At 37.3% G+C, this 26,174-nt stretch overlaps 1 long non-coding RNA gene across 1 annotated transcript in view; it reads right to left on the reverse strand.

The window, feature by feature from the left end:
- Positions 1 to 60: 60 nt before the first annotated feature.
- LOC111737786 overlaps positions 61 to 26,174 on the reverse strand; it is a 50,795-nt gene continuing 24,681 nt past the window's right edge. Inside the window, exon 3 of the long non-coding RNA XR_002779565.1 lies at positions 61 to 141. This is a non-coding gene — a long non-coding RNA (uncharacterized LOC111737786). The remainder of the gene's footprint in view (positions 142 to 26,174) is intronic.

Below are 26,174 nucleotides of genomic sequence, written 5' to 3' on the forward strand. Positions count from 1 at the left end.
ATCTCTTAAAAGTCAAATAGATACTTTTTCTTACCTTTTCTTGGAGAATTTACTGTTCTGAATTATGCCATTTTACCTATTTCTCCATGGGTTGTAGTTTATTGATCACAAAGCAGCAAAAAAAACTGTTGCTTATTTAATCTGGAAAGAAAATCATAAGAAGGATGTGAAATTGTGTACAGAGTGAATGGAAAAGCTGAGAACCAAGTCTGACAAAGGGCAGAGACTTGAGCAACTTCAGATTTTATGGTAGCAGGATCAAGTGGTTACGATCTCAGGGTACTACCATCAGGGTGAATGGCCTAGAATTATTTTCAGGTTTTTGTTCTCTCTGTTCAAGATTCTTTTTCTCTGTAAATCTCAATGGCAGAGCTTGGGCTGGGGCCCCTCCTTTGGTCTTGATTGACAATCCTAGCATGGCTATATCTAGGAGGAAGAGTATTTCCTCAAAACAAAAATAGGACCATAAAGGAGATTGGATAATGCAGAGTGGGCAGACAAAACCAACAGAGACCTCTCCGAATACCCTCACTGAACTGTAAGAGGCTCATATCACTATCCCCAGAACAGAGCTCAGTGTCAGGTTGTGAAATGAGCATAGATGTCAATACTGGACCACAGTGGGTATTGCCAAAAGCACGGACCTGAGATATAGAAAGGCAATGCCATTCAACACAAATTGTCTAAGTTAAATGTTTTAGGAGATAATAGATGAGCCTGAGCAGCTTAGAGAGCCCAACAGAAATAAGATGGGATAAAGAAATGATAAAGAAGTTCACTTTAAGTTGACCATACAACTCCACAGCAATCAGAGGCAGCACATTCTTTTGAACAAAGGTCTGACACGATGAAAGATCAAGGTGCTGCATATACATGTACATCAATTAGATTATTTCTTGATTGATTACTTGAGTCTATACACTGATTTGTATATAAAATCCTCAACTATAAGACAATGCTACATACAATATGAGACTCTGCCAATAGTGACTACAATATTTTCTACTCTGTGTACAGTGAACTATTGATCACATATTGATCTGGTAAGTACATCTCGACATACCTTCATCATTATTATCATTTCCAAATATAAAGGGCAGCAATATTTCGCCATTAGCATGAAAGACTACCATATATTGCAGGACACTGTTAGACAACAGGCATTCTTTATTGAAATTGAAAATGTTATGTGAGCAATTATATAAAACGTGTTAGTGCTTAGCCATGTTTAAATTGACGTTGTAATTCATGAACGTTTACATGCAATTTATAAAAGGTTAAGAGCGCAAAGCTCTTTTTTAAATGCAGGTAACTTTAACAGTAACATACATGCAGGAGTAAATATTTCACACTTCATTCAAGCAAAATGTAATATTGTAAAATGCATTAAAATAATTTTGCACCAGAATTATATGAAAAATAAGTTGCTAAAATAATGTTCAGATTCTAAGAGAAATATCAATAAAAATGCTGGACAATTTTAAAACAACCAAAATCTGCTTTCCCAGTCAAGACATAGATCCACTCAAACACCAAGGAAAAAGTTGGATTATACTTTATCCATTGTTGGCTTGTTCTGAAGAATTTGAATACTACTGTACTTTTCTATTATTTCTGTTTCTCTACAAAGATGTCTGATCAGCCAGTTAAATTAAAGTTGTTTAATAATAGCCTTCTATATATATAAAAGTGCTGGTTGGAGAAACCCATGTTCCAAAAGTATATCCCCTCTCTAATTGTATTTTATTTGAAAATGGTTTCATGGTCTCAGTTAATAGGAGTCCCTAAATGTCGATTCTTTAACTCAAACCAATCTTTCAAAGAAAAAAATTTCTTTAGAGAAGAGAGGAATAAAGGAGAAAGAAAGCCTTTCACACTTAAAATATGCTCAGGAAATGTTTATTGAATAAACAGTGTCAGGAATCCCAATTTGAGCCTGTGCTGCTACTGTATTTTAGAAAATTCTGTCTGGACATCTCAGGCAAACTGGTAAAGAGGACCTGTCAGAAGTTTATTTGCTTCAGAGGATGAAGAATTTTCCAGAGAAAGCCAACCCTAAGACAATGAAACATGACTCCAAAACAATGACTTGGCTGCTGAGGAGAAGACCCAGACATTGGCACCCACCTCTTCCTATTTCCTCCCCCTGGATACCTGTCTGGCATCCGGGAGGAGACAGAGCTCCAGGTAAAACCCCAATGTCCTGTTTCATAAAACTTCGTACTGATAGAGGTGCCAGATGTTTGTTCCCTAAAAGATTCCAACAAAAAGTGGGAGAGAGGTCTCATCCTCCATTTTGCGACAGACCATCCTGCAGTTTGGCCACTGAGAGGGTTCTATCTTGTCCTTCGTGTACCTTTTAGGGGGCTGCAGTGCCTGATTTGAGAGCAGAGCAGCCATCTGATGTTTGGGTATCTCGCAGGCACATGTAGAAATACTTGGAATTACCATTTCAGGGGAGCATGCCATGTGCCTTGAGCAGGTGATAGTGAGAGTCTGTAAATTTAGAACATTACTGATAATGTGACTCTATTGTACCTACAGATTAGTGAGCCTGAGTCAACTCGGAGAACAAATAAATGAATAAGTCACTTTGAAACACTTTTTCCTTCACAAGATTCGAAGTCAGTAAACATTAGTAGACTGCGATGTCACAGAAAACTGATGTATCAAGACAAAGACTAACAATGGCAAATATCTAGGTTTATCCTGGACAACAGTCTGTGACAATTATCACTTTTTCTTTGAATTCCGTGTTTGCAGTAAATCAATCCAAGCAACTTCTAAGCTCCTTAAAGCTTTGCTTGATTTTTTTTTCATATGCATTCTGAACAGTTTCTTTCAACTGTTTTAATGTCATCTTGTCCCATCATATCTGATAAGAAAAAAAAAATTAACTCAGGTTGACATCCTCCCTACCAGAGACGCAGAGCTATTGAATTATCTAAAGATGGTTCTAAATACCAGGCTTTAAATGATAACTAATCTGCGAAAAGCAAGCATTGTTTCCGACATGCCATGTCACATTTCTAACTTTTCACTCTGCATTGTGCTACATCCTGCAATGTCAGCTAAAGTGGAAAGCAGCAGTACACAACATGATGGGGTGACTTAAAATTGAATGAAAGCCACTATTCAGGCTGAGTATCCATTTTATGCCATCCATTAGGAAAAATATAAGGGCAAAGAATGAAAGGTTATTTTCAGAAACCATTGTTTGAAATAAGCTATGCTTCCTTGAACACTTACATAAAATGTATCTCTCTTCTCTATATCTTTACTCCGTAATTTATTATTGTGAAAGCCAATTTAAGAGATAAATTCTATGCCATTTCCCTAATCAACTTGCACTTATGCATGCTGTCGCTTCATTCAATAATATAGTTTTTGGCTTGAAATCATGGACCTTTTAAAATTTTGGAGTTGGAAAGGACCTGGGAGATAATATAGGTCAATTCATTTACTGCACTGATGAGGAAACAAAGCCAGGGTAAATGAGAAGTGCTCAAAGTCACAATGCTAATTAGTGGCAAAGCTCCTGCTAGAACCTGCATCCCTTTTCAGTCAGTGCCTTTCAATTACACTGTGTGGGATGAAAGATGCTATGAGGAAATGCAGCAAGTGTAAGGGCACCTTGAGATTATTTACAACAGTATAAACAACAGACAATTAGAACTACCATGCTCTGATTGAATTTCTGCTTTCTTTTCATTTCTTGTCACATTTCAGTGGTTTCAGAGTGTTTGCTATTTACACAGAGTGGTCAAGAAACAAAATCCTGTGAACCTGATAAAATATGCTGGGTAATAAGCTACAAATAAAATGAATGGAAACCCCAAGAATAGACCAAAGAAAACAAGAGACAGAGCAAGAAACAAGGGAGAGAGCAGGCAATCTGGAGAGGAGAGAGCACTGATTGCCACCTAGTTATTGTTTTCATTTCTGAGATGATAAAACCAAGAATCAGGGCCATTAGCTTGCCCAAGGTGACCAGGAAGCAGATGTTTATCAAATCCGGTCTCAGCTGCCTTTCCAACAGTTTCTAACCAGACCTTTCATAATTTCTTCTCAATTGCTTCCTAATATAAATAAACATTATGCCAAATTTATCAATTCTAGTTAGGTTTTGAGAGATGCTAAAAGAGAAGAAGGACAAAGAGTAGAGTCACACCCTAGAAAGATAATTCTAAAAGCTGGCTGTATTTCAGGTAGTAGGAGAGACCTGAATGGAAGGATTTCAGGAGAAACACAGTCTCTCCTCCCATCTACCATGAAGGCCTAAAACAACAATCTCCGCTTTTTGTCAAGGATTTTTGTTCTTTGTGCACAGATTGCCCATACCGAAGTTTGTGCATGTTACCTGCCATCTTGCTCTCATTAACCAATTCAGCTTTGTCTTTACCTCTAGACTCCCTTAACTCTGTGACTGTGACATTCATTCCCAACTTCGCTTACTTTTTCAAATGTACATAAATCATTTGTTTAATAATATACCCTCCCTTCTTAAAAATAGAGACATGTATCCAGTTTAGGGGTGCTAGCATTTCCCCCATTGTCTCTGCTGCCTCAAGTGCTGTCACACAGTGATTTATGTCTCCATACGAACTAGACACAGGTGTCTAGACCTGAAAATCTGAACAATGTTCTCTGACGCTTTGCTCTCTTACGAGTTGTTCTTCCATTCTTCCTAAGCTAAAAAGCATTCTACCTAACCTAGGAAACAGATGCAAAAGAGGACTTGAAAGAATGGGCTATTTCATTGTTGCTCATGGACCTTGCACTATCACTCCAAACTCTAAGCACTGACAATAACTTTAAAAGCCTCTTGTCCTCTTTGACATTTTTCAAAAATCTCTGTTCTTTCTAAGTCTTAACCTTCCTGACTCTCTTCTTGAAGGCCCCCATGTGTATTTCATGTTTGTCCTAGGTCATTTACTCATTCTTTCTTTGAGTATAGCCCTTTAAACCCAAGTCTTGGTCTTCGGCCAGCCTTAGAGCTTCCACAGATACCACCCTTTTTGTTTCTTCATGAGGAAAGGTATATTTCAGAAATGTCTTTTCAAAATTACATCTTTAGAGCCTCCTTTTTCTCCTGAGTTACCTTGCCTATTAGAGTCTTAGCTGTGCAGATTCTTGAGGCAGAAGGGAACACCACCCATTCCAGGAGTTGAAAGGTGGTAAGTGATGACAGTATAGTGTTTAAGGCAGGGCTTAAGGATTTTGGCATCTTAACCCTCAGCCTTTTAACATTATCCCTAATAATAATGAGTATGACATCATTGCCTTTCCTTTCTCTTCTGCTGAAGACCTTAGGGCCTCTTCGCAGCCTTGCAGGGGAAGGAAGAGGAGAGAGGTCTACTGACTCAGAAATAATCATTATTAACATTTCTGATTGAAGCCATTGTGAAGAAAACCAATGGCTAAAGTGAGATTTGATGTGCTCTGTAGGGGTCTGAGTGGCCAATAGCTCCCTTATCACAAACAGCAGAGTGAGCATTCACACCTCAAGAACAAATGCAACTAATCCTGCATGGATGAGAGACACCTACATTTTCACATCTACCATTCATGGAGACTCCGATGTGCATTAAAATTTGCCCCCACTCCAAGCCCCACTTGGACCCAATGATCCATCATGAATGCTGAGATGTGGCAGGTGAGCAACAGTACCCTGAAGACTCTCTCCGCCCACCTGTGAATCACACCTTCTGTCACCAGGCATTATGTGGCCTCTATTCAGTGACTCACCACTTGCCAATAGTAGAGGTGCCAGTAGAGACAGGTGTTCCTGCTGCTCCTTTTGACGTCACAGTGCCCCCAGACGGCTGTCAGAAATCAATGACTGAGTACTTCGTGCTTTCTTCCTCTCACCTCAACTTTCTTCTTCCCAGAGCCCATTTTCTTACTGCAGAATTGGAGGGCTCTGCATACACTCCAGAGAGGCTTCCAGATATGGTCCTCACTGCTCCAGTAGCCATCACTTCAGGAAGCCAGCCCGGCACCTCCTGAGGAGTGACTGCAATGGAGAGCTTCCACTCCCTTTAGGCTCTGTGGCTAAACACACAGGAGCAAGACTGGGAGCATAGTTTCAATTGTCACAATTTTTCCAAAATCTGCCAATTAATTGCTTTTGCAACACTCATAATTCCAGTTCTTGGATGGGGAGGCCTGTGCCAATTTGCATGGCTCCTTTTTAGAGATAAAATCCAAACTGTATATATATGAATGCTCCAACATGGCTGCGATTTTAGCTGTTCAGAGAACACAGCAAGATAAATAACTATGCCATGAGAAATTACAGCATTATGTACTGCAATAAATATGACAAATGATAGGCCAGATATTCATTGGCTCATAACAGTTGGCAGGCATAACCATCTGTGGATCCAAAGTTCAAACTATTTGTTTTTTCTCCTACAGTTGCCCTGATCTTTGTCTACCTCAGCTGGAACCTTTGGTCCTTACGTAGTCTGAACAACCTTGCAAAACCTTTGACTTTATTAGGTTTTAATTAAGAAATGCAGGTATCGCCACAGAAAAGGCAAAACTCTGTGTGTATGAGAGAGAAAACACGAGATCTCATGTCCGTTTCTTAGTGTAGAGAAGCTTTTTTATTTTCAAAGAATCTGAAAGCAGAAGAGGCAAACCTAAGGATAATTAAGAAAAATGATGGTGTTTGTTGCCACAGAAGAAATAAATCTTCTGTGTCTCTCGTTTATTTATTGATTAAACAAAGAATCCTACAATGGATTTAAGTTCCTACTTTTGTCACTAGAAAGGTAACACTGAAGTTCATTATTTCATTATGTGAAATGCGAATCTATATTTCTCATTTAGAACCCAATCCTCTGCTTGGTTGAAATCTCACAGCTTACACCATTGATAATAGAAAGCCTAGTGAGCCCTAATGTCACCACAGCAAAACTTGCCTAATTAGACCAGCTGTTGCACACACACAAAAAAGTACACTGTGAACTTCTAATAGAGAATCTTGACAGTTTGGAGTTGAAAATTCCATGCTAAGAAAAATCAGATTGCTAAACAGGTGTCTTCCTAAGCATAGCTACTTTCTGCTCTTGATTCTCTCTTCTAAGCCCAGGATATAGGGAAGGGTTTCATCAGACAGATGAAGAAAAGGATTTTTCAGGTAGTAAAAAAAGCTAACAGAGTTCCCTGTGATAGCAACCTTTTCCCTAGTTACTAATTCAACCTGGGAATGAGACAGCTGAGCAGCACAAGTGATTGGATGATTAATAGCTATTTTGTCTTTCATATGAATGTTTCTCTTTCTGTACTTATTAAAATAAAGCAAAATGACCATATCCAAGACCAAAATTCTTTCTACACTCCTCATATATAAAACAACAAAACAAATAGTCATCAAGGGCTGACTTGGGAAAAATAGAAACCACAGGACTATGAGAGCACTCCGCTACTTTTTCTTATCCTGGTACCACACCATCAAATCAACATTGGGACAGCAAAGTCAGTCTATTCAGCAATATTTATTAACCCAGTGTGCATTGAGCACTTTCTATGTACAAAGCAACAAGTTGAGTTTGTGGGGATTGGGATGGGTAGGTAAATATAAATCAGACATAGCCCATACTTTAACGCTTCCAATCTGTAAAGATGAATCATTCTAACACAGGGCAGAGAGGCCTAAGTTGTGCATGAGAAACACGATCAGTACTGGGAGATCAGAGGAGACACGGGGTCAGCTCTGAGAACAGAATGAGGGGAGCTTTCCTAGAGGAGATGGAACTTGAAGAAAGGTAAGACTCGAATATGCTGACATGAGAAATTAGAAAGGCACCTCAGACACAGGAAGAAACACATAAACACAAAAGCAGGAAGGTAGAAAAGTGCTTCTGAGTTAAGTAGAGTGAGAAAATGAGCAAAGTACCAGGTGTGCAAACAAGCATTGAAAATCATCTATTCACAAACATTAACTGAACATTTGTCTTAGTATATTTCTGGCGCTTGTCAGGTCACTAGGGAGACAGTGGTGAACAAAACAAAATTTTTGCTCACACAGAGTTATTTCCTAGTTGGGGAAGATATATTGGAAAACCATATAATGCATGAGACATTTTTAAATTATACAAGTATTGTAGAGCAGGGGTTATAGAAGGTATTCAGAGGAATTTCTCTGATAAGATAACTCTTGAGCAGAAACTTAAAGTAAAGGATAAGTGTCTATTTCAGGAATTCTAATCCAGGCAGAGACCCCAAGGTAAGACATGTCTAGTGTAGAGCGTGACTAAAGACAAAGAAGTCCATGATGGCTAGGCTATAGTAAAGGAGGCAGGAGATGATGTCAGAGAAATGGCACAAGGTATGGGTGGTGGTTGCCCAGGTCCTCGGGGCTTGTCTGTCAAAGTTAGGACTTCAGATTTTCCCCCGGGTGGGATAAGAAGACATTAAAGAGTTTAGATCTGAAGAGTGACATGACTCACCTTGCATTTTGGGATGAGAACTATGACTATTATGTAGAGGATAGACAAGGGGTGATTAGGATGGAATCCAGAAGACCGACTAGAAGATCACAGCAACAGCAAGAACTAGATGATGGTGGCATGGGTGAAGAGTGCGTGTGAATGCGAATATAGTCAGGGCAAGAAAATGTTGAAACAGCATTTATAGAGTGTTTATTCCTAAACTGGGTTTTCCCTCTTTATTTACCAAAGTTTAGCTATACAGTTGCAAGTTCATTTTGACCCTGGCAGACAATCATATCATTCAAAACATACAAGTAGCAAAATTAGCTGGGATTACTCAGAGGTCCCAGCTATAATGTCAACCTCTCCAAGCAATGGTGTGCAACTAATGTGATTGATCGTATCAATGACACTGTTGCAGGGGACTTTCTCACCCAGGGCTTTGGGACTCTAGTTCTTTCTATTGATGGCTGAAATGGTTCCTAGGTTAACAATCCAGCTGCACTTCTCCACACCTCTAGCTTATGTGAACTACTGAAAGTAATCATGTGGTCTTTGTGTCTAACGGCCACGTCTTTTTTCCTAGTAAATTCAGAATAAACCTCCAAGATGATAGATCAAGAAATGTGTGGTAGCAGGTGCTGTCCATGCTGTCAGGCCTCAGTGAAGGAGGAAGGAGTGACTGATGGCCATTTTCTCTCCATAACTAATGCTGCTGTAGGAAAGGTCTGTCTGTTCCACATCCTTCCACGTGACTTAAGGATACAGCTCTCCCGACTTAGTCCCAGTGCCCTCGCCCTCTCCCTCCACACTTTAGGGCATCACTCTGATTTCTATTTTTCCCACATCTCCTATCACAGCTTCATATTATTATTAACACAAGTTATCATGTCATGGGAAAGGTGCTTGCTTGATGGCTTGAGTATCTCAACAGTCTCATGATTGATAAGCTCTTAAAATCACCCAGGTGAGAACTGCTGCAGCAGACGCTTCAGATCGAATGAACAGACAAGGAAAACCATATTTCCAAATGCCTGCAGCAACCTCTAGGTCAGTTTCTTTCTCTGACCCAAAAATAAAAAAAGGAAGGGAAAAAAATCAACCATCATAATGTGACGAGAAATGCAAGGTGATGTGTCAGAAATAACAATGCAGGTCAAGCTGGCATTTGTTGTTACTGAAAATGATGAGTGATATTCCTTCCCCTATAACTGCTTTTGCTCCTCCAGGAAAAATAATTCTGTATTACTCATTGTCTTTCCAGAGCAAGAGAATGTGAGGATATGTCCCTTATGAAATTATGGCCCTGTTATAAAATAAGCAAGAGCATGCTCCCTTGGTATAAGACACTGTTTTTGAAAAACAGTAATTATTCACATAATTCCATTCTCAAAAATATTTTCAATAATTTTCAAGTTGTAATGTACGAATGAATCACCTGAAGATCTTGCTAAAAATTAGATTCCGGTTCAGAGGGTTCTGAGATTCTGCATTTCTAAAAAGCTTCTAGTTAGAAGTCACTGCTGTCAGTCTCTCAATCACATGTCATGTACCAAATATTAAAGAGTATCGTCAAAATTATATTTTTAATTATTCTGTATTTTGTTTTGCTTTCTAGAATATTCCAGTTTCTACTAGATTTGGATTTTGATCAGGACCTTTGCTCTACCAGTGCTTGGAAGTTCTCTGATAACAGTATCCGAATACCTCAACTTAACCATTACAGTTGGTCATGTAATACTGTTCTCAGTGTTAGCTGGACTCTTTATGATTCATGCTCTGCATTTTATTGTTAATATGTAAGTCACTATGCTGATGAGTTGAAGTGGGAAAATTTTCTTTCGTAACCCTTGAGAAAGGTAGTGATTCAATCCTTTAGGAATCCAGTAAGCAAGAGTCAGATTGTTTAAGGGATAAAAAATAAAAATGCTATTTTACTTGCTCTTTTGTGGGCAATGAAAAACCTTGGAAGAAAACATAGAATAAAAATAATTTTGTTTTACATATTGATTCAGATCTTGAATCAAAGAAAGCCTTTGAAGATAGATTGGTTTTCATAATTTCCTGCATTCCACTTAACATCACCTGGAGCCAGTCAAGAGAAATCGAAATATCTTGCTCTGACTTTGGGTGTGAAGCAAAAACAACACCTTTATATTTTAAACTTCACTGTTTCTGAAAGTGAGAGGTTGAGAGGCTGAGAGGTTGAAAGTTCTGCTTCATCCATGCACATGAGAAGAGAACACAGCATTTGGCCCACAGATAAGTTCAAATCAGATTTGCTAAGCTGGTGGTTTCATCTGAAATCTCTCTTAAGTAGAATCCATTGATCAAGCCAAAGTGTGTCCTACAGTTCATTTTGCAGATAAACATCCTCTAAAGTCTGTGGTTGACAGTATTTCCTTTCCTTAAAACCCATGCCAGTTTTAAGATTGTCAATTTATTTTCAAATTGCAGAGTTGGGATGGTATTTGAGTATGCAGGAGGATATATTGCTCAATTGTCATTTAACCATAGATTAAATGTCTGCATAAAAAGGAATGCATTTTACAATTTTCAAATTGATGAAAGTTTTATGGGGAGATGTAATGAGAATGAGGATGTATTTTATGCAGGAGGAAATGCTGTCTGGCACTGAGAACCATAGACAAGGATTTAAGAGTCTCGGATTGAATTGGTGGCATCAGAAAAGATGCCTTCAGGCATGGATGCTCCAAGGTAGGTCAAAAGAGCATCCACCAAATCATAAATGCTCACTGCTTCCTTTGTAACCTCAAAGGCTTTGCGGTTCCCACGTGAAAGAAGAGGGCAGGATCACTTCAGATCTGGCTGTGTGAAGCTGGTCACAGTGCTGAACGGAGTATAGCAGGGAGTACAGGGAGCGTAGCATGCTGGTCAGAGGCATGGATTCCCCAGCCAGACAGCCTGTGTTTGAATTCACTTACCAGCCATGTGACCTTGGGCAGGTTACTTAACTTCCTTGTGCTTCAGTTTCTAAGAGTTAAAAAAAAAATAATAATAGTGTCTACCTCATATGGTTGCTATAAGGATAAAGTGAGTAACATTTGTATAATGCTCAGACCTATCCCTGGAGTAAGTGTTAGCACTTGGTGTTTGTTAAATACAATATGGCCTCGAATAATATTCCATTCAACGTCTTTTAGTTATAAAGTTGATGAGATGCCGTAGGAACTTAACTCTTGTTTATGTCTATTAGCCTATGGTAAAATTGGTTTTTGTTATATGTCGTTTCACTTAAAGTCGCAGAATCTATCTATGTCATTAAGTGAGGACTTACTGTAAATGAATGACTAATCAAGCAAAGTGGTTTAGCCGTACATTCTCTAGATTCATATTGTCTAGTTTTAAATCTCAGCTCTGCCACTCTACTGGGAAAGTTATTAATCTAGCTGAAGAGTAGATTACTCATGTAGTACTATCTACCATTATATGAATGGTCTTGGGCAAGTTACTAGCCTGTCTGAAGCTTGGTTTATTCATGCAGCAGTATACTTTCTAAGGTTGATGTATATTAACTACTTCCATCATACTAGTCTTATCATCGTACTTGATAAATATGTCTTTAACTCACTGAAAAATAGTTGAAACAAGAAGGGCCAAAGAAATAAAACAAAACCAAAAAACCTTATGGTGTCACACCAGTAGTACTCTTCCAGGTTAGCATCCACTCATTAATCAACCCTCTCAGGACATGGTCATTCATCAGTTATGACTCTGCTTCACAGTGCTGTCATGCAGCCCATATTTGGCTATTTAGTTCACAAAAATAATCTCTTTTACTGCATTTTTCTAACACATAGTACACAATGATGATAACGCCTTACATTTATATAGCATGTTCAGGTTTTGCAAAGCTTTTCACATCCATTATTTTATTTAACTAGATACATTATAAGAGGATCATTTGTCTTCGAAGGAGCAGTTTTGAGGAAATTTCCAAATTTAATTTAAAACCGTACTTTCACTGCTACCAGTAGTTAACATAGAAAACTGGTATTTCCATCAATGGTTCCTTTTAGGTGAGAGACTATAATCACTGCATCTCTGCATGTTTGCTGCAGAGGACAAAGCCATCTCAATATTGAAACAGCTGTTCATGTTCTCTCTTCTTCTCTCTGCCTTGATCCAATTCCATTGCCTATTACTTTGAAACCATCTCTACTTAAACTAAAAATAAGTTCTTTGTTTTCACTTACTCAAAACCTTTGTACATTTACCATTACTGTAGATTAGTCTCTAAGTACCTTTTCTTGAGCCCGATACTGCAAGGTAATATGTCTGCTGTTTCCTCTACATTTACTCAGTGTATAGTCCAAACATTAATTAGTGTCACCCCCCAACGTCCCTAAACCACTCCTTCAGCCTGACTACCATCTCCCGGCCCAAGACTTACTTAATTATTTATTACCTGGACTTCTTCTTTACCTTATTAAATGAATAAATATATAGTTTGCCTACTTTCAAAAGGCATCTGAGGTGACTTAAAAACACATACACAATTGGGATTTAATAGGAAAAACAAGAAAGACGGCCTCTCAAAATCTCTCTTTTGCCATCACTCAGCTTCATCATCTTTCTCACCCACATTCTGCTCACAAAAACTGGTCACTTCGCTTAGCTAATTATAGCCTCAATCTCACTCTGTGAAGTGAATGTAAACTTTGTAGACTGCAGAATTTTCTCAAGGCCCATTTTCTCCATTTTCCCCCTCTAAGAATCCTCTATTTCCGATAAATAGACTTCTGGCGATCTCATGGGCCTGCTTCTCCCTCTCCTGTCTTCCCAAGAAGTTTCTTTTATTTCTTTAACAAACATTTATATCAAGTTCTTAGTCTGTGCCAGTCCCTGTTTGAAGTGCATTATGCAGATTAGCTCATGTAATCCTCATAACACTCATGGGCAGAATTCTTATCCATCTTACAAGTGAGGAAACTAAAAGAGAAGTTAAGTGGCTTACACAAAGTTTTAAGCTGAGTAGCAGAGCCAGGATGGGACTCTGGCAACTGGGCCTAGAGTCTGGACTCGACTCTACTTCCACTAGACTCTCTCTGTGATGTGTATTGATCTGCCTGAAGCCCTGTTAAGATGCATATTGATCTGCCTGAAGGCCTGTTAAGCTCCTACAAGGTCAAAGCACACGCTTCTCTGATATCCCTAGCATCTGTGAAGCAGCTGTGTTCCCCCAACACTGACTACAGTAGCTGGTGACCCACTAGCATGAAAAAAAAATAACTTGAATTTACTGAAAATGAGTTTAATGGACCCTAGCATTTCGATATTCTGTGAAGAATGTAATTTTTGCATTGATCCTCATCTTCATGAATGACATCTGAATTTAGAGATGTGAATGCATTGTCTAGACCTAGAGGGAAACAGAGATAAAATAGAAATGAAATTACATCCCAGACTTGTAACAAAAAATGTTTTTCTGAGTTTTTCTTTTCAGGAAAAAGTATAACCCTTATAGGAAAATACAAAGGGAGACATTTTAAAAGAAATGAAAATGCCCAGCTCTACTTAGCAACTGTGTTCTTCTCTTACACTAACTATAATAGTAAAATTCTAGAAAGTTTCTAACACTTATACAGACCTTCTGGTTTCACCAATCTAAGTATTATCATCTCTAGACTTTTGCATTGTTTTCATTATTTCATATTGCCTAATAAATTACCAACAATGCACTGGCTTAAAATATTTATTATCTGAAGTACCACGTGATCAGTGAAGGATGGCAAATTTCTGTCAGAATAACTCATCCCCATTGATTTTTGCGTGAAACCAGGCTTTGCCTGTTATTATCTGGCTCTGAAGGAAAAAAAAAAAGTTGAATCCTTCCTTATTTCTCTGTTGCTCCCCACCCACACCACTGCCAGAATGTAAACTGTTTCTCAAGGAAATCCTTTCTACTTCCACCACTATCACAAAAAAATGTATGTGCCACTTAAAGAGCAATTTTCTTCTCTAAATGGGTAGCAACTGAATATTAAAGCAGGTTACTTTACACTGAAAGAATATAGTGTAAGTTTCACTTCTCAAAAAATGTTTAAAAATTAAAAGTGCAATGTTGGTTAAAAAAATTATATTTTATCTTTATTATTTAAATATTTTCTTAATTGAAAAAAATTTTGTTGAATTTTTAGAGTATATATTGGAGTTATATCAAGTATTGTGTTATTTTATTTGTTCTTATCAATACATGAAATAAAATATTTCTAATATATTTATGTCAGTCCTTAAGAGATGAGTATCAATAAGATGTAACCTGTGTCCAAAGCAAGATTGTCATTCAATATTACATTTGGGAGGGGAGGAAAGAATATACCTCAAACACTAAACTTTATAGACACCCTAAAATTTATAACATTAGTACATGATCAAAAAAGCACCACAGATAAAAGAGTAAGAAATGGTTTACTTGTTGTTGAGGAAATTGGCTATTTAGTGGGGAAATGTCCTTGACTATACAATATATCAAAATATATTTAGAAATATAGATAAAAATGTAAAAATATAACATAAAATATCTGAAAAAATATAGTAAATATTTAACCACCTGAGTGGGCAAGAATTTCTACGCAATAGAAAAAAAACATATGGATAATAAGTTAATTATTTTATTAGATCATTTTAAACTTCTAAATGTCTAAAACTAGCATCAGAATATTAAAAAATAACATAGTGGGGAAATATTTGACAAAATTCTAGTTCATATCACATGAAGTGTTTTGGAAAAACTTTTCTTTAGTAAAAGAAATACTAAAACATTACTAGAATAATGAGCAAAGAGCATAAAAAATAATCCATAAAAGAACAAATACAAGTTACTAATTAACACAAAGGAAATATTTTCTCCTCAATAAAAATCAGAAATACTAAGTAAATGTATTTTCAACTGTCTTATAAAGGATTTTTTAAATTAAAACATTCACCTGTGATGATTATGTGGAGAGAAAAGCAATCTCAATGATTGTGCCATGCATATAAATTGGTGTGATATTTCTTGAAAACTATAAATTGGACTATAGAAATCAAGAACTTAAAAAAAGAAAAAGTAAATGCTCTAGCTCAAAAATCCTTCTTGTAGGAATCTAACTAAAGGCACTAACAGGCATTTATGTACCAGAATATATGTCATGATAATATTTGGTAGCAAATTTTCTGATGGTGAAGAAATAGTTTTAAAAATTGGTAAATCCATGATAGACTATTATGCAATTATATTTAAATTCATACTTTAAAGAAAAATGTTACTTCTCGAAGTAATGTTTTCATTATGTAAATAAGCAAAACTTGCAAGATACTATACTGTATCTCAATTTATATAAAAAATAAATATGTATTAAGTCATTAAAATAAGCCAGTATCTTAATAGAGATTACCTCTGAGTAATGAGAATGCAAATAAGTTTTATATTTTTTTATACTTTTCTGCATTTTCTAAATGTAGTACTCCTACTATGAGAGAAAAAAATAAGATACATGTGTTGACAGTAATGTACTTAAAAGACTGGGTTTCTGGAACGATTTGGGAAACTGAAGCCAGACCCATGCATAAGCAAAGTGCATGACTGCCTCCAGTAAAACTAAAAATTTGCCAAAAAAGAATTCCCAAAAAGATCTCTCCCAGTCTTCTCATTGATCTGCAATTGTTAGGAGAAAAATCTCCATGGGTCTCTCATGTTTCAGCATGTCTTTATTCTTGACAATCTTCTCTAGTGTGTTTGTTTAGTGAACAGCCTTGGACTATACATTGTCTCCCTCCAGAGTGAAGGACAGACATGCTTACTGCCTATTATAAAATATTAGGATTCACTAAGTTCTGTATTCCTCTCCTGTGACACATGTGCAGTAACACCTGGTCCTTTTGCACCACTCTGAGAATTACAGCTGAAATCTGGCTACTGATATTGCTGTGAGTAATAAATTATCCTTTATCTCTGACCCAGGCATCTTATATCTTCTGACAGTCTAACTTGTTAGCTTGCAAGTAGGGTAGTCTCAAATTTTTCACAATGCTTCACAATTATCTGATTAGAGATGTATTTCTCTGCCTTTAAAAGTTTATTTTCTATTAAAATGAGCATATATTTAACAGAGATAGTACTTAAGCTTTATTAGTCATTTATAACTTATGTTAAAGAATTTATAAGATTCTTTGTTGTAAACAATATTTATACAGGGGAAAATATAATGAGAATATAACATACATCCTTAGCAGTTAAGCTCAATAGATAATAGTACACACAAAACAGGAGAACATTTTGAAAGGGAAGTGAGGAGAAGCCGACAACCAGTGAATAGGGTGACAATGTAATTTATTGTCACTTTAGAGTATAAAAGGGGGTGTTACTGAACAATAGAATAGAGTATTTGATTTATAGCATATAATAAATTATTAAATCACTGTAAAAAGGGTGTTCAGCTTACTCTGTGCTCCATACCTAGTTTCCCACACCTAGAAATACTGCATCCTGAACCAAAAGAGCATTTCCACCAGTGCAACAGCACAATGCCAAGCTCAGGAACACTGATTGATTGACAAATGTGAGAATTTCAGGCGACATACCACAGAAACTGAAAAGATTGTTTTTTATAGTCCTTGATAGGATATTTTGGTACTGGTCACAGTTTGGATTTTTTTGAAAAGGAGGACATCATGTGTTTTTGAGTAAAAGATTTTTCCCAGTGGAGAAATTTACAAGGAAAAGTAGTAGAGTCCACATAAAAGCAAATCCAGTTTCATTTTTGTTTTCCAGGATTGAATGCTCTCTACAGCGCACATCCTCCACCTGGACAGCCCAATGGGTCACGCCCATGATGATTTCCAGCTCAGCATTAACCAAGATTGAAGTTGGACTTGATTTCTGTGTAAATGTTCCTGCAGTTTGCCTTCCTAATCTGCAGATTGTTTTCAGTTAAGTCGCTGTCTAAGACAGAAAAAAAAAAAATCAACAAATGTATAGAATACTTTTTCTTAAAAACTCCTCATGAAATAAGAGTCAAATGATGAAAGAGTTAAAAAGAAATAAAGTAGCTGATTCAAATGCTTATATCATGGAGAAGAATCGTATCATTGTTAAATGGTAGCAAGTGGATAAAAAGGGAACAACACACTTGAAGACTGAAAATTTCAATCTTGAACATTCCACAGATTCTTCACCTTTCTGTAATCTCCATAAGATAAGAAAAACATGGGGCTTCTAAGAGAATTCTGCACTTCAGAAAAACTAATAAGTAAAATCAAATTTAATCTTGATAAAAATAACCTTTATTTGGATTGGAAAATCATCAGCTCATGGGGCCAGAGTCCATTAAGGTGTGTGGAAAACATCCTTGTATTTAGTTAATATTATTTATCTATAGTGCTCTACCTGCATAATCTTGGAGAAAGCCAGTTATGATGCTAGATTTCCTTAACCCACATTGAAGCTAGCTAGCTCTATTTTCTCTTTCTTCTGCTTGAAGAAAAATAAAATAAAATAAAAAGAAGAAAAGCTCCTGGATTCTTACACGGTATGTGAATCCACTTAACACAATTACAATGCCCAATTAATCTTAGCAACATGAGTGATGAATCATTTCTCCAGGTGTCTCTTCAAAAGAGAGTAAATTTAGTTCCAATATTTGACTATTGTTTTAAGCCAACTGTAATCTTGACAGATTAATCAGGAAACTAATAACTGAACTCAAATCCATATTCAAAAATACTCTATCCCCAGATACCAACATAACAGCACACTCACTACTCTGGATACCGTTTTTTCCATGTAATGCAAGGAACAATGACTGAATTTTGTCATTTGCTTCCTCTTTTTAATCTTGATTTGATGGTATCTCCTGCCATCTACTGATAGATAAAAAAGATAAAAACAACTTTTGAGTCATTTTGCTATTATGCCGTAGATGATCAATTGCCATCTTTTGCTCAAATGTGAAAATTACCTAATTTTAACCTCAGGATTTTCATATCTAGAAACTAGTGATAGGTTTGTCTCTAGTGGAAAATCTTTGCTTGTATATACATTTTTTTTTTCTTTTACATTTAAAAGCATTATTGCATAAGAAAAAAATACCACTGACTTTGGCATCACAGACTCTGAGTTCTTGTTCCAGCTCATCCTGGGGCATAGACCTTGTTCTCCTCAGCTTAGGTTCCTTATTCTAAAATAAAAGTGTTGGGGTAGAAGATTTCTTTCCAGCTTGAAGATGCTCTGAGTCTTACAGGGCATTTGAGTTCTTAATAAATACAGCTCCAAAGGCCAGGTCACTAACAGTTTTACAATGGCTCAATTAAAAAATCCAGAGTTCCACCCCTCAGTCATGGTCACAGAGTCCCTCAGCCGCTCTCTGCAGAAGGCTTCTCCCCATTTTGTCTGTTACATCCAAACACTGCACTTCCAGCCTGGCCCAACCCATAGCATCTTAAGGTGCTATCTGCTGCTCCTCCTCCTACTGACACAGTATCTTCACTGTGGAAGACTCCTCTGCATTCACTCAGGGAAAGCAGCATGGAAATAGCAATTAAGCTGTTGAATCTAAATGACTTTACCACCTACTCTTGCAGCTGACTCCAACTGCCAGTTGGGCAATAGATATATTTGATTCTTTTTCTAACCTTTGAAGAGCAGTCAGTCCAATGATTCCTTACTTATGTGAGGGTCACTTATCTGATAACTTCAAAAGTCTAAGACACAGATGGACAAAAAGAGGTCCTCTGAGAAGCGTCTTTAAAGGTCTTCAAGAAACTGAAATGCGTGTCACCAAACTGGTTTCGCTAAAGTTCATGCACTTGACTTAGCAGTTTCTTTTGTCCTATTCAAAGACATACATCATCAAAATTTCTAAGCTTATCCATGTTGAATTTTTAGCCATTGCCATTTAAAAGCAGCAAATTAGACATGGGGAGAAAGTCTACTGGAGGCAGGAATGGCAGTCACGAGAAGTGACAGCTGAGCATCTGACAGTAAACAGAAAAATGAAAATGTTATATTATCTTAACTAAATCTTTTAAGAAAGCAAAGCAATGTATAATTTATTTTAAAAAGACAAGCATTAAAATTTATTAAAGTGAAAAGTGGTCAGAAGCCTTAAAGGTGTAAGTTTTAGAGAAGAAAAATTCACTGTGTAAATTTCTGCATTTCTAAATGATTCTAGAAAAAGGAAATATTTCTGCAGAATAAAAAAAGGAAGTTGATATAATTAGAGTCTTCTATGGCTAAGTTCTTCTACACAAACTTAATTTTTCAGTGAATTTTGCCAGCTTGCTCCCTTACTCCACACCCCAGTTCTTGCATTATTAAAGGTACAGTGTGTGCAATGCAAACTTTTCTTGATAGTCCAGATTCTATTCTATTAACATTGTTGGTCAAACCATGATAAACCTTAGGGCTGACAGAGTTATAGAATTCTGTGTTCCTCTACAAAATGGCCCTTGGCCAAGACAGAGTTGCAATACTTTTGCTTGTTTTGTTTGAGTTTGTCAAATCAAGTTCAATTTTGTTAAATGGCCAGGATTCACAATTCGGCATGTGTCTGTCTTCCCTCAGGGGCCTCGCCTGTAACTAAATGGTTTTCCCACGCCCTCCACGAGAACTTTCTCCTCTTCTCTACCATCCTAATTCTAGCAGGGCTTAGGGTTTGCACTACCTGAGTTTAAACAGTCATGCAAGGCAGACCAGGCAAGTCTCTCATCACACTTGACCTTAGTTTCCACCATCGGTACTGTCATGTGAAGCAAAGTATGTCAAAAAAAACAATAATGTATAACAGATTGCAAGAAAAAATATGAATATGCTTCTGCCTCCCTAGGATTTGCCCTTTTACTATCATGCACTGGGGTGTGAAGAAGCACAGCTTGGGAAGAATTTGACCTACTCTGTAAAGGTCATAAAAGTTTCCAACAGAAAGTGATGACTCATGTTCCATATATCCTGATATTTCAGAGTGTTCAGGAAAAATGCAATCTAGTCCAACCCACCCCTTCTTTCCACCATTTTCTTGCCAGGTCACTGTACTTATGAATTTCACTACAAGGAAGTTCAACAGCCAAGGTGAGGGAAATTGCTTAATGTGAACAAAAGTTCAAAAGCAGGGCAAGGGGAGTCAGGCCTCTCTGTGCCTTATGTTTATGAAAGAGACAGTTTCATCCAAACACACAGATCTTTCCCATAAAAATATGTGGCTCAGTGTTTTGGCATCTTTCAAAGCAAAGTTTTAGAGGCTGCCTTTCCTCCCCGGTTCTGTACACATACATATGCACGCACACACAAACACCAGCTTTCAAATCGGCTGGTATTGTCTCAGAACTTGAAACACATCCAGCATTTGACCTTAACTTTCCAGTGCCTCAGGAAGCAGAAATTCTCACACCCTAAGGCTTCTAGTCAAAAGAGTCCATGGAAATCTCTCTCCAAAAGATGCTTAATTGAAGACATGCATATATATCACTGAAAACATACAAGGTCACACTCCGAATCTTGATATAAATTCCTCATTTAACAATCAAGCAATATGGCTACATAAAAAACACACTCTTGTGAGATCAACTTGCCATATGGACCTAGGACACAAGAGCTAAAAGACTTTCCCTTCCCAGTGTGCTATAGGGAAACAATCAGCTCGAACCTTTCTTGGTTCTGTGTCACAGTACTCAACATTCTAATTCCAAAAAGAGAGTCTGATTGGCCAAGTGTGGGTCAGTCCCCACCCCTTAGCCTGGAAAAGGCAAGGATCTTTGATTGAGGGAACTACCAAGACTGTATACAGTGGGGCAAGGGTTGGGGAAACAAACAAACAACAGCAACAACAACAACAAAAAAAAAAACAGAAGAAATGGGAATGGATACTGAGTAGGCAAAATCCACAAGTTAACTCTACAAGCAGGGAAGTAACAAGACACCAAAACTCAGTTAAAATCTTAGGAGGTTGCTCAGGCTGTAAGGAAGATCCATGGATACTTAGCTGATGTTGTAAGTTTTCCTTCATACATGTACTCCAAAAGAGAAAATAACTCAAAAAAAAAAAAAAAAAAAGGTTGTAAAACGAACTTTGTTAAAGCCATGGAATAACTTAGTTCGCTCAGTTGTCTTATCCTGTTAAAAGATGTAGGAAGGGAAAAAAAAAAAAAGAGAGACTTTTAAAGCCTTTATCAATCCTTTGTCAAAATGAAAATTGAATAAGAAACTCCTAATTGACAAAATTATAGAATATTTAAGTGGAAGGATTCGTCGCAGATTATACCTAATTCAGTGTAGGAATTCTCTTTACAAAGTCTTGTAGCTTTTGCCTGCACATATATATTCCATTATTGCACAGCTCGAACAAGCAGAATGATCTTCTTTATACAGAATAAAAATCTATTTACCCATGAATCCCACATATTCATTCCAGTTCTGCTGACTGGAACTACATGGGAAAAATAATAATAATTTGCATTTTCATATGACAACCTTTCCAACATTTGAATTATGGCCACAACAACCCTGTAAATAGATAGATAGATGATAGACAGACAGACAGACAGATGACAGACAGACAAAGACAGAATAGACAGACAGACAGAATAGAGAGACAAAGATAGAGATAGGTAGATGATAGATAAAAATCCCTCTAGGCTGAACAGATCTCCAGTTCTTTAAACAGTTTCTCATAGTACTTTGCTGACTCTTCACTATTCTTGGAGACCTCTTTTGTGCAGGTACTATTTATACATACATGAATATAATTATTTTTGCTCCTATCTTGTTTCAAAAATTATTTCTGGTGGTTGAGTCTCAATTTGTCAATATATCTTTAAAAAATATGATGCCCAGAATGAAACACAATACTCCAGAGTCAGAAAGCAAATGGACTGCATTCAGCACACTTCACAGATAGGCTACCATATGTCACTAAGTGTTTCAGAATCTGCCGTCTTGAGGAGGAGGAAGTACAAGACTGCAGGGGAGTTAAGACAGAGTCCTGGGTTGTATTCCAGTATCATTCAGTGTGAAAAATACCCTATATAAAGAAAACAACAGATGTAATGTGCTGCTTGTCATACAAAACTCTTCCACCATGGGAATATCTTATCAGAGTCACAATCTAATGTTGCCTCACACCCTCTAGGGGAAATTCCCCTGGGATGTGTTAGAAGAGGAAACTACTTTGGAAGAAATTTTTCAGGCACATTAAAGCTGACAGAAATCAGTTCTGATGTCAGGACTGTGTATGTGGAGAATCTAACCAGGAACACAGCCCAGGCGCACTCAGTGAGCCATTATAGCCTATACTGAAAACCACCTCATCTTTGCTCCCGGCGCTGAGGATTTTAGCTGTCTGTCTCTAATATGGGGGTAAGAAGGGAAAACAAACATGGAAGTAAGAGGTGGTAATCACAGGCAAATTTTTTTAGTGGGTTATCAAAACACATTTCACAAGTTTAATATATTTCCTGTGCCTGCTAGAACACACAACATACAGGAATCTTCTTTGATTTGCAGTCAATTGTAAACTGTCTATCTCCATGTGATTTTACAACTGTTTTAGCTAATTCAGAGATTTAAAAAGCCAGCCCCAGGAGCCTTCTGTGCATGAATGAAGCATCTGAGAGATTACTGGTTCTGAAACCAGGAGATATTTTGTATTTCCCCAACTCACAACTCACAATTCCTCTATTCCCTAAGATACAGACACACACACACATGCATGCACACATACAATTCATGCTGATCCATGTCCCGCGTGTTAAGTCTTTTTTTAATCCAAGCATAATTATTTAATTTCAAAATCTCCTAAGCAATGACAATTAATTCTCCATGCTTTATCTAATGTCTATTCCTAAACTTCTTATTCTTACCACTAAAAATAGTAAAATAGTAGTTACTATTTTTGGAAATGTAACAGTGACTTTTTTTTTTTTATGGTGTCTGGTTAACGAAATCCAGTAAGTTTCAGCTGTACACTTTAACAGTAAGGCATATATATTTACACTGTGTGTTCACCTCCCATAGTTAGATTTCTTTCTGTCACCACATATTTGACCCCCTTTACCCCGGCTACCTCCCCCCTCCCCCCCACTCCCTACCCTCTGGTAACCACTTGTCTATAATCCATATCCATGAGTCTCTGTTTGTTTGTTCTGTTCATTTGTTGCTTTTAGGTTTATATCCCACATATAAGTGATATCATGTGATTTTCAACTTTTTCTGTCTGGCTTATTTCACTTAGCATGCTTATCTTTAGGTCTATCCATGTTGTCACAAATGGCTTTGTTTTATTTAGCTGTTTTTGAATTCTGTCTTGTCAAAAGAAAAATAAATGAAAATTGCATGGTTGACTCTGACTACACATTACTTTTGCAAACCTGAATTGAAATTGTAGCATTTCACCACCAGTGGTGATACAGAAGGTGCAAATCCTTCCAGGTGGGGACTCAAGGCCTACGCCAAGAGAGGGAGGGTCCTTGACTCCATGCTGGAAGGAATTCACGCAAAAGCCAGAGTTACAGACAAAAAGAAAGTTTATTAGAGAAGGAATAAAGCTCCACAGACAGAGTGTGTTCTCCTCTCAGAGAGTGAATGAGACCCCTCAGTATTTAAGGAATTCGATTTTTTATGTTTTCACTTCAAGGTATGAGTATGCAGGGTTAAAGGCATGTTAGTAATCTCAGCCTTTGTTCTGTAGGTTCCACATGGTCTGGCTATAGGGAATGAACGATTAGGTTTATTTTGTGTAGGGTCGAACTTAAAGACTTTGTTTTGCCATTTTCCTTTTGTGGTATGGGTATGCAGTGTTCGTGATATGGGTAAACAGGTGTTATTAATCTCTGCAAGAATCTCCCTTTGTTCTGTAGGTTCCTCTGTGGTCTGGCCATAGGGCTGATCAACATGTCATAGGCTCTGAATACAACTTGATTTAATATTTAGTCAGCCTGTGTAGATCTCATGCCTCTTCTCTAGATCATAGGCACAACCCTGCTTGAGATGAAAGGCGTGTCACACCGGTACTCTGTACAAATATGGAAAGGTATCTCACACGCATATTTAAATAGAAGCCTGTCAAAGCCCATCCTGTTTGAAAAATCAGCCTGTGGCATGACTTTCACTTTGTTGGAAGGCACACTATTTCCTGTACAACACAAACTGCTGCATCCCAAAGGCAAAATGCAGGGAGAGCTGTAGGATGCAAGCAGGTAGAGAAATCCACCTGTATTTTTATATATAAACAAGTTAAATGGAAAATAAGCCCATGAAGGCAGAGACGTTTTTTCTTTGTCTGTTTTGTTAATTGACTTATCTCAAACACCTAGAATGGTAGCACCTCACACATAATTGTAGAATAAGTAATATAATTGAGAATGATTGTTCTAAGTTTAAGTCTAAAAAGACATTGTTCCTGGAACCAATATTCTGCTCATAAATATTAAGAAGTAAATAGTCTCATGCTGGCAAGTATCAGTATATAGACTAATGTGGTGATGGGCATCATATCTGTATCTATGTACATATTTTTTATTAATTTTATTAAATTTATTGGGGTGATATTATTTAATAATATTTTATAAGTTTCAAGTATACAATTCTATAATACATTATCTGTATATTGCGTGACATATTCACTGCCCAAAGTCAAGTCTCCTTCCATCACCATATATTTGACCCCCTTTACCTTCTTCTCCCCTCTGCCCCATCCACTTTCCCTTTGGTAACCACCATACTGTTGTCTGTGCCTATGAGTTTTTGTTTGTTTGTTTATCTTGTTTGTTCATTTGTTGCTTTCTGTTCCATAAAGACTAGTTCATGATTAGATGTTTTCTTCTCTTGTGTCTATAGGAAATTGCTACCATAGTAAATCTTCTAACTCAAGATATTATAAGGTGTTAAAACAAAGAACAGGGCAAATACATTGAGCCCTGACACCGAGAAGAAACTCCACTAAATAGGGTGGCGCCAAAAAAGAGAGTTGGACAGGAAAGAAGGAACTAGGATATTGAGGACCAAGTGCAAACAGGGATGTGAAACTAAAATGGAAGGATAAGCGTACAGGTGCCAGAAACCAGCAGAGCAGAGGGCCTGCAGGCAGGAGGTTAGGCCAGGCACAGAGCCCAGGGTAAGAGTCCACCAGCCTCTCCGTTGCCCACCTTGAAGGATGGAGAAGAGAAGGGGAGAGGCCTTTTGGCAGATGTGCTTGGCTGTCGCTACAGTTCTCCTAATTGTTCTGTTTTACCATATGCTCACGGCCGTTAGACAAATAACAGATCTGATAGATGAACCAGAAGTATCCTCATGAAGATCCTACGAGCAAAAGTTAGTGTAATTTTCTAGTCATACAACATTAGCAACGTTATTTCTGATAGATATATTAATAATTGTAATAATTAAAACCATAAGATAGTCATAATCTCCCTATATATGTGATGTTTTTCCTCTAGAAACTTCCAAAACCTAATTTTATTATTTGTACATATATAAGAATTACAGGTGAAATAACTTACCTATGCTTATTGTAGCCATTAGCAGAGCCAGGAGAATCCATGCTGATACATGTCCTACACATTTGTACATTCTATTAAGTTGCTACAGTTTGTTTTGATGATTTCACAAAAATTCTATATTTGTGCCACATTTGAAAATGAGAGGAATGAGAAAAATACTTACACAGGGTCATATAGTTTTTCATTCAGACACAGAGGACAAAGATTGAAAGCCCTGAGTCAAATACTGCTTATCCTTCA

This window comes from Pteropus vampyrus, unplaced genomic scaffold, assembly GCF_000151845.1.
Source record: "Pteropus vampyrus isolate Shadow unplaced genomic scaffold, Pvam_2.0 Scaffold2, whole genome shotgun sequence".
Lineage (NCBI taxonomy): Eukaryota > Metazoa > Chordata > Mammalia > Chiroptera > Pteropodidae > Pteropus > Pteropus vampyrus.